Source organism: Aegilops tauschii, unplaced genomic scaffold (genome assembly GCF_002575655.3).
Source record: "Aegilops tauschii subsp. strangulata cultivar AL8/78 unplaced genomic scaffold, Aet v6.0 ptg001001l_obj, whole genome shotgun sequence".
In the NCBI taxonomy this organism is placed as follows: Eukaryota; Viridiplantae; Streptophyta; class Magnoliopsida; order Poales; family Poaceae; genus Aegilops; species Aegilops tauschii.
In genome coordinates, this window is record NW_027333217.1 from 1,103 (window position 1) to 10,000 (window position 8,898).

At 31.7% G+C, this 8,898-nt stretch overlaps 1 non-coding gene across 1 annotated transcript; it reads right to left on the bottom strand.

Annotated features, from left to right (window-relative positions):
• Window positions 1-3,620: 3,620 nt before the first annotated feature.
• Window positions 3,621-3,700, bottom strand: TRNAL-UAG (transfer RNA leucine (anticodon UAG)). The gene has a single exon. It is a non-coding gene; the product is annotated as a tRNA-Leu (tRNA).
• Window positions 3,701-8,898: the final 5,198 nt, after the last annotated feature.

Here is an 8,898-nt window from a genome sequence, read left to right on the forward strand (position 1 = left end):
TCGTAATAGGAAATCCACTCGTATCAATCAATCTAATTTATTGAATAATTAGAATTTTGAATAATTAGACATAGAATCCTCTAAACAAAGGCGCACATATTAAAATAAATAGAAATCAATACTATTTTCTTAGTATTATTTGAGAATATCCATTTTTTTTAGTAGATTATTGCTTTTTTTAGTAGATTATTGCATAGTATTCTTTTTCACTTAAATGAATTTTTGTATTTGTAATTCATTGATATTGCAATTTGAATATTGCAATAATTTATATTGAAAAGACGATAGCCAATTTATTGGCTAATTCGAATTCGTCTGTACAATTCGTAAATTCTTTCTTATTTCTTATTGTTGAAATCCAAAATTAAAGTCTCTTGGCTCTCTTCACGCTTTCTCACAAACAGATTAAAAAATAGATTTTTATTTTTGAAGTTTGGATAAACCATTGCTTCGTCTGGTGTCTACAATACATATGACTCATTATAGTACTAATTTCATTTTTACCAGATCGAAAAATTTTATGTTGAAAAGAAAAATTTATAGATCCAATGTCACATTCCGTAAAAATTTACGATACATGTATAGGATGCACTCAATGTGTACGAGCTTGTCCAACAGATGTATTAGAAATGATACCCTGGGATGGATGTAAAGCCAAGCAAATTGCTTCCGCGCCGAGAACCGAAGATTGTGTGGGTTGTAAGAGATGTGAATCTGCCTGCCCGACAGATTTTTTAAGTGTCCGCGTTTATTTAGGGCCTGAAACAACACGTAGCATGGCTCTATCTTATTGATACGTTACAAAAAACTTCACTCGAATCGTCTGATTCCTCTTTACCGAAGAAGCCTGTGCTCGAAATAATCGAGCACGGGCTTTTCTGGTCAAAACGTATCTTGTCTTTATCACTTTATCATGAGTTATTTTCCTTGGTTAACAATACTTGTTGTTTTGCCGATATTTGCAGGTTCATTAATTTTCTTTTTACCTCATAAGGGAAACAAAGTCGTTAGGTGGTATACTATATCTATTTGTTTATTAGAATTCCTTCTAATGACTTATGCGTTCTGTTATCATTTCCAACTGGAGGATCCCTTAATCCAATTAAAGGAGGATTATAAATGGATAGATGTCTTCGATTTCCACTGGAGATTGGGAATCGATGGACTTTCATTAGGATCTATTTTATTGACAGGATTTATCACTACTTTAGCTACTTTAGCAGCTTGGCCAATTACACGGAATTCGCGATTATTCTATTTCCTGATGCTCGCAATGTATAGTGGTCAAATAGGATTATTTTCTTCGCGAGACCTTTTACTTTTTTTTATCATGTGGGAGTTAGAATTAATTCCTGTTTACTTACTTTTATCCATGTGGGGGGGGAAGAGGCGTCTATATTCAGCTACAAAGTTTATTTTGTATACTGCAGGCGGTTCCATTTTTTTCTTAATCGGAGTTCTGGGTATGGGCTTATATGGTTCCAACGAACCAGGATTAGATTTGGAAAGATTAATTAATCAATCATACCCTGCAACCTTGGAAATACTTTTATATTTTGGCTTCCTTATTGCTTATGCTGTCAAATTGCCGATTATACCCCTACATACGTGGTTACCAGATACCCATGGGGAAGCACATTATAGTACATGTATGCTTTTAGCGGGAATATTATTAAAGATGGGAGCATATGGATTGATTCGGATCAACATGGAATTGTTACCTCATGCTCATTATCTATTTTCGCCCTGGTTAGTAATAATAGGAGCGATCCAAATAATCTATGCAGCTTCAACTTCTCTTGGTCAACGAAATTTCAAAAAAGAATAGCTTATTCCTCTGTATCTCACATGGGTTTCATAATTATAGGAATTGGTTCCATAACCAACATTGGACTCAATGGAGCTATTTTACAAATATTATCCCATGGATTTATTGGTGCTACACTTTTTTTCTTGGCAGGAACCGCTTCTGATAGAATGCGTCTTGTTTATCTCGAAGAACTGGGGGGAATATCCATCCCAATGCCTAAAATTTTACCATGTTTAGTAGCTTTTCAATGGCTTCTCTTGCCTTACCAGGAATGAGTGGTTTTGTCGCAGAATTAGTAGTATTTTTTGGACTAATTACTAGTCCAAAATTTCTGTTAATGCCAAAAACACTAATTACTTTTGTAATGGCAATTGGAATGATATTAACTCCTATTTATTTATTATCTATGTTACGCCAGATGTTCTATGGATACAAGCTATTTAATGTTCCAAACGCAAATTTTGTGGATTCTGGACCACGAGAACTCTTTATTTTAATCTGTATCTTTTTACCAGTAATAGGAATTGGTATTTATCCAGATTTTGTTCTCTCCCTATCCGTTGACAGGGTAGAGGCTCTCTTATCCAATTATTATCCTAAATAGGTTTGCTTTTTTTTACTCGTCTGCTCTATTAATGCAGAAATAAGTAAAAAAGTATAATTAGATCTATCTCGAATTTTTGAGAACCCTTTGAGAAGGCGTTCAAGGGGTTCTCAAATAAAACATAAAAGTAAAAACCTTCATTTCATGAAGGTTTTATTTTATGTAATCATTTAGGTGTTAATGTAAACGAACCATAACTATGTAAGCCTATTCCTAATAGATTTATACCAAAATAACAAATCCAAATTATAAGAAATCCTATCGAAGCTATAAGTGCAGAATTCGTACCCTTCCAATTTGTATTTGTTCTACTATGTAAATAAATTGCGAATATGGTCCAAGTAATAAATGCCCAAGTTTCCTTAGGATCCCAATTCCAATAGGATCCCCAGGCCTCATTAGCCCATACTGCTCCACAAAGAATACCTACGGTTAAAAGGGTAAATCCTAGGCTAATGACACGATAACTCCAAGAATCCAAACGCTCCGTTAATTGATATTTGTAATAATTTGGAAATGAAGGGACAGAGGTTCTTTTTAAAGCACTTCTTTTTGCATAAAAATATTTAATATCACTAAAGAAAAATGTTTTATTTAAAACATTTTTTTTCTTTTTAGAAAAGAAATGGAAATTATTTCGAAATCTAATGATTAGAATAGCGGCAGATAATAAGGATCCGCACAAAAGAGTTGCATAGCTTAATAACATCATACTGACATGCATCATTAACCACTGAGATTGTAGAGCAGGTACTAGTATCGTGGATTGATGCATTTCAGTTAAAAGACCCGATGTGGCAAAGCCTTGCGTTAAAATAGTACTTGGCGTAGTTATTGTGCTTAAATCATTTTTAGAGTTCTGTATTTTAGGAATGGTATGAAGAATATACAGGGCCCATGAAAGGAAGATCAATGACTCATATAAATTACTTAATGGAAAATGTCCCGAGGAAGCCCAACGAGAAACTAAGAATCCTGTTATAGAGAAAAAAGTAACTATCATTCCTTTTTCTGACGAATCACGTAATCCTCCAAGTTCACGAACTAATAAGGTTATAAAATGAATCGTAATCACAATTGAAATCGTTGAGAAAGAGATATGAGTTAGTATATGTTCTAAAGTTGCAAATAGCATAAGGGGAAGGTCCCATTACAAAATTGTAAATTTCGAATTGATTTCTAATCTATTGTATTCTTTTTCAAGAATGCCGCCACTCGGATTCGAACCGAGATGCTTGAGCACTGCTTCCTAAGAGCAGCGTGTCTACCAATTTCACCATGGCGGCTAACTTCAAATAATAGGTAACTTAAAAGAATAATAGCTATTATCTTGGGAATCGTCGATATTGGGAAAGTCCATAAAATTTAGGAACATTAGAGTTTTCATTAAAATAGACTTCGTTTGGTAGTATCGTTTCCATTTTTTTTTTACAATAAACTCTTGCTTTGCCCAATAGAAACACAAACACTGCTTGAAAGAGTTGGAATTTCTTTTTTCTAACTTGCAATTGTAGAACTAATTTTTTCTAATTAATTTCTCGTTTACATTTTGAAAATTCTTTCAATACAATGAAAAAAATCCAAAAGGGTTTCTATTTAATGATGAAATTAAAATGGATAAATGGAAAAGGCTTTTGGATTTTTTAAAAATTTCTAGAATGAAAGTCTTTATGCTCTTATTAATAAGATTTACTAACCTTATGATTTTGGAGAAGATAGGTGGAAGTTGTAAGTCCTATTGTAAGAATACTCCACTTTTCATAATTTTCATAATAGAATATGAGGATTCTATTATGAAAATTATGAAAAGTTCATTGATAGGAAAAGAATACTTAGCACACAGTATACCAAACAAAACTTTTTTTTCTTGTATATATAAGATAAGAGGGGTTTTTTGTTCTAAGAATATTGTACCGAGTAATTCGACACATAAAAGTACATTCAAAGAAGAATCAAAATTATTAAATAATTGGAATTCTTTTTTGATAAGTCAATTCATATTATTCCAAAATCTTATTATTTGTTTGTTGCCCAGAAAAACCCTTTGGTTTTGGATGCTCATTACCGCTCGAAAATGATCTTGATTTTACTAAAGAATAAGATTGTACTATGGAAAAATAAGTCTTTTTCTTCCAAATATTTTTACGAATACGCTTTTTTGACATTGAAGTACGTTTTTTTGGAACTGCCATTCAAAAAGGAAATTACTTTTTTCTAGTTGTATGTGAAAGACATCTATTGCTGCAAATCAATCCTTCTTTCTTCTTTTTATTAGTATTTATACTTAGATACTGAAAGATACTTAAATTTTGAATTATTTTTTACTTCATTTTGTCTAATGCGGATAAGACAACAAGAATTTTTTAACATTTTTTCTTTATATATTTTATACTTGTTTTTTAATAATATAGAATATATAGAAAGGTTTCTCATTTAAATCTATTTATATCTATTTATATATCAAGTATACTCCATATATAGATATATGGTATGGAAGCCTATCCCCCATATAAGATAAGACGGGGGGATAAAAAGAAGGGAAAATGAAAATAGTTAATTAAGTTCAGAATGGTATTCCATAAAGGAAAGGAATTCCAATCAAAACAAAAAATACTGAGTCTCTTAAACAAGACATTCTAAAACTTAGGTAATTTATAGTCATTAGGATTTTAGTTCTATATGAAGTAAGGACTATTCGATAATTTCTTATAAACATAGGTTTTCATTGGAATTCACTCAATCAGTTAATTATGGAACAAGAGAGCTGTTTCATCTTTGTTTTAAAGAAATATAAAAATGAATTATGAATAGAAAGTAAAATGATTCCACTTTTTTTTTTTATTTTTATAAATATCTTTATTTAGTTAATAAAATAACTAGGTAACGAAGTTATTTTATTAACTTTTTTAATTTAACCAACTAAACCCATTCTTAATTTTTAATTATTTCAATGAGATAAATTTTGGAAAAATTAAGAATTTCAGTATTTTTTCTTATTCTTTTTATTTATTCTTTCAGAAAGAGATAAGAATTGGTTTGGTGAATCGGAAACAATTTTATAGAAAAATTGAAGTAAAAATTGAAGTAAAAATTGCAATTTCTTTTCTTATGGAACATACATATCAATATGCATGGGTAATCCCTCTTCTCCCACTTCCAGTTATTATGTCAATGGGATTTGGCCTTATTCTTATTCCTACAGCAACAAAAAATCTTCGTCGCATATGGGCTTTTCCTAGTGTTTTACTCTTAAGTATAGCTATGGTATTCTCAGTTCAACTGTCTATTCAACAAATAAATGGAAGTTCGATCTATCAATATCTATGGTCTTGGACCGTCAATAATGATTTTTCTTTAGAATTTGGATACTTGATTGACCCACTTACTTCTATTATGTTAATGCTAATTACTACTGTAGGAATCCTGGTTCTTATTTATAGTGATGGTTATATGTCTCACGATGAAGGATATTTGAGATTTTTTGTTTATATAAGTTTTTTCAATACTTCCATGTTGGGATTGGTTACTAGCTCCAATTTGATACAAATTTATTTTTTTTGGGAACTCGTGGGAATGTGTTCTTATTTATTGATAGGCTTTTGGTTTACACGACCAATCGCAGCGAGTGCTTGTCAAAAAGCTTTTGTAACTAATCGTGTAGGGGATTTTGGTCTATTATTAGGAATTTTAGGTTTTTTTTGGATAACAGGTAGTTTAGAGTTTAGGGATTTGTTCAAAATAGCTAATAACTGGATTCCTAATAATGGAATTAACTCTTTACTTACTACTTTGTGTGCTTTTTTATTATTCCTTGGTGCAGTTGCGAAATCCGCACAATTCCCTCTTCACGTATGGTTACCCGATGCTATGGAAGGGCCCACTCCTATTTCGGCTCTTATACACGCAGCAACTATGGTTGCTGCGGGAATTTTTCTTCTAGCTCGACTTCTTCCTCTTTTCATATCTTTACCTTTGATAATGAGTTTTATTTCTTTAGTAGGTACAATAACACTATTCTTAGGAGCTACTTTAGCTCTTGCTCAGAGAGATATTAAAAGAAGCTTAGCCTATTCTACAATGTCTCAATTGGGTTATATGATGTTAGCTCTAGGTATAGGTTCTTATCAAGCTGCTTTATTCCATTTGATCACTCATGCTTATTCAAAAGCTTTATTGTTCTTGGGATCCGGATCCGTTATTCATTCAATGGAACCTCTTGTTGGATATTCACCAGATAAAAGTCAAAATATGGTTCTTATGGGCGGTTTAAGAAAATACATTCCAATCACAAGAACTACTTTTTTATGGGGTACACTTTCTCTTTGTGGTATTCCACCTCTTGCTTGTTTCTGGTCCAAAGATGAAATCCTTAGTAATAGTTGGTTGTATTCGCCCTTTTTTGGAATAATAGCCTCCTTTACTGCAGGATTAACTGCCTTTTATATGTTTCGGATATATTTACTTACATTTGATGGGTATTTGCGTGTTCATTTTCAAAATTACAGTAGCACTAAAGAGAGTTCCTTGTATTCAATATCCTTATGGGGAAAAAGGATACCCAAAGGAGTGAATAGGGATTTCGTTTTATCAACAACGAAGAGTGGAGTTTCTTTTTTTTCACAAAATATACCAAAAATTCAAGGTAATACAAGAAATAGGATAGGATCCTTTACTACGTCTTTTGGGGCTAAAAACACTTTTGCCTATCCGCATGAAACGGGAAATACTATGTTATTTCCTCTTCTTATATTACTACTTTTCACTTTGTTCATTGGATTCATAGGAATCTCTTTTGATAATGGAGGAATTGGTAATGGAATAGCAGAGTTAACCATATTATCAAAGTGGTTAACTCCCTCAATAAACTTTACCCAGGAAAGTTCTAATTCTTTTGTAAATTCATATGAATTTATTACTAATGCAATTTCTTCTGTAAGTCTAGCTATCTTTGGTTTATTCATAGCATATATCTTCTATGGATCCGCTTATTCTTTTTTTCAGAATTTGGATTTAATAAACTCTTTTTACAAAGGAAATCCTAAAAAAGAATTTTTAGATCAAGTAAAAAAAAATATATACAGTTGGTCATATAATCGTGGTTATATAGATATTTTCTATACTAGGGTCTTTACCCTCGGTATAAGAGGGTTAACCGAACTCACGGAGTTTTTTGATAAGGGTGTTATTGATGGAATTACCAATGGAGTGGGTCTTGCTAGTTTTTGTATAGGAGAGGAAATTAAATATGTAGGGGGAGGTCGAATCTCGTCTTATTTATTCTTTTTTTTATGTTATGTATCTGTGTTTTTATTCTTTTTTCTTTCTTAAGTTAAGGAATTTACAACTCCCTTTCTACAATCTCTCTATATCCTTGTTACATAAGGTAAGTATTGTATAATAGTTCGGTTTTCCGCGATTTTTTCCATTCCTCTGTGTAAATAGCCTAATATGGGTTCACAATCAATAACATCCTCACCATCGAGAGTAACGATCAGTCGAAGAACACCATGCATTGATGGGTGTTGAGGGCCCATATTGACTATCATGAGATCTTTTCTTGTAAGCGGTAGACTCATATCCTTTCTTCCTTAATTCATTATTCCATGAAAATGGATTATTCCATGAATTCCTCAAAGCGAGGCTCATCAAAATGAAAAATCTAAGACTACTATAAGACTACTAAAAAAATAAAAAACAAGAAAAAAATTTGAACGATTAAATTACTGCTCCCGAATATTCAACTGACCGATTAATTTCTTATAACGTACTCTATTTTTCTTTGCCAAATAAGCCAGCAAACGTCGACGTTTTCCCAAAAGTCTTCGTAGACCTCTTTCCGATGAAAAATCTTTTTTGTGTAATTCCAAATGTGAAGCAAGTCTCCGTATCTTATTGGTGAAACTGAATACTTGAAATTCAACAGAACCCCTGTTTTCTTCTTTTTCTTCTTTAACCATAAATCCAAAAATTTTTCTACCTCCTTTCTTTTTCATGTATTTTTCTGATCAGGAAAAATACAAAATTATGTCAGTTATTTTGAAGTTATTCTAATCTCGTACACACACAAATTTGCAATTATTCATCTACTACTGGAATTTGGATTTATTTTATCGATGCAAATTGGATTTGGATAGAAGGGTACATTCTTTCTAATATTTTAGATAGAAGAAACATTTCTTCTATCTAAAATATTAGAAAGAATTTTGCTGATTTATTTATTGCTATATGCAATTTATGGAATTGATACACCATTTAATTGATATCATTTAGCAAAATGAAACACAGCATATGCATCCATCTTTTGGCTCGAGAATTTCACGGGATAGAGATATGGTATAAGAAATAGACTATTAAGTAACTCTAAATGAATTGTGGATACATCTGTATCCTTAACATACTGAAACGATTGTCATTATTCGTATCAAACCAATAGCGATTCATACAAGCTAAATCTTCTAATCAATGGTGGGCCAATAATGCATTT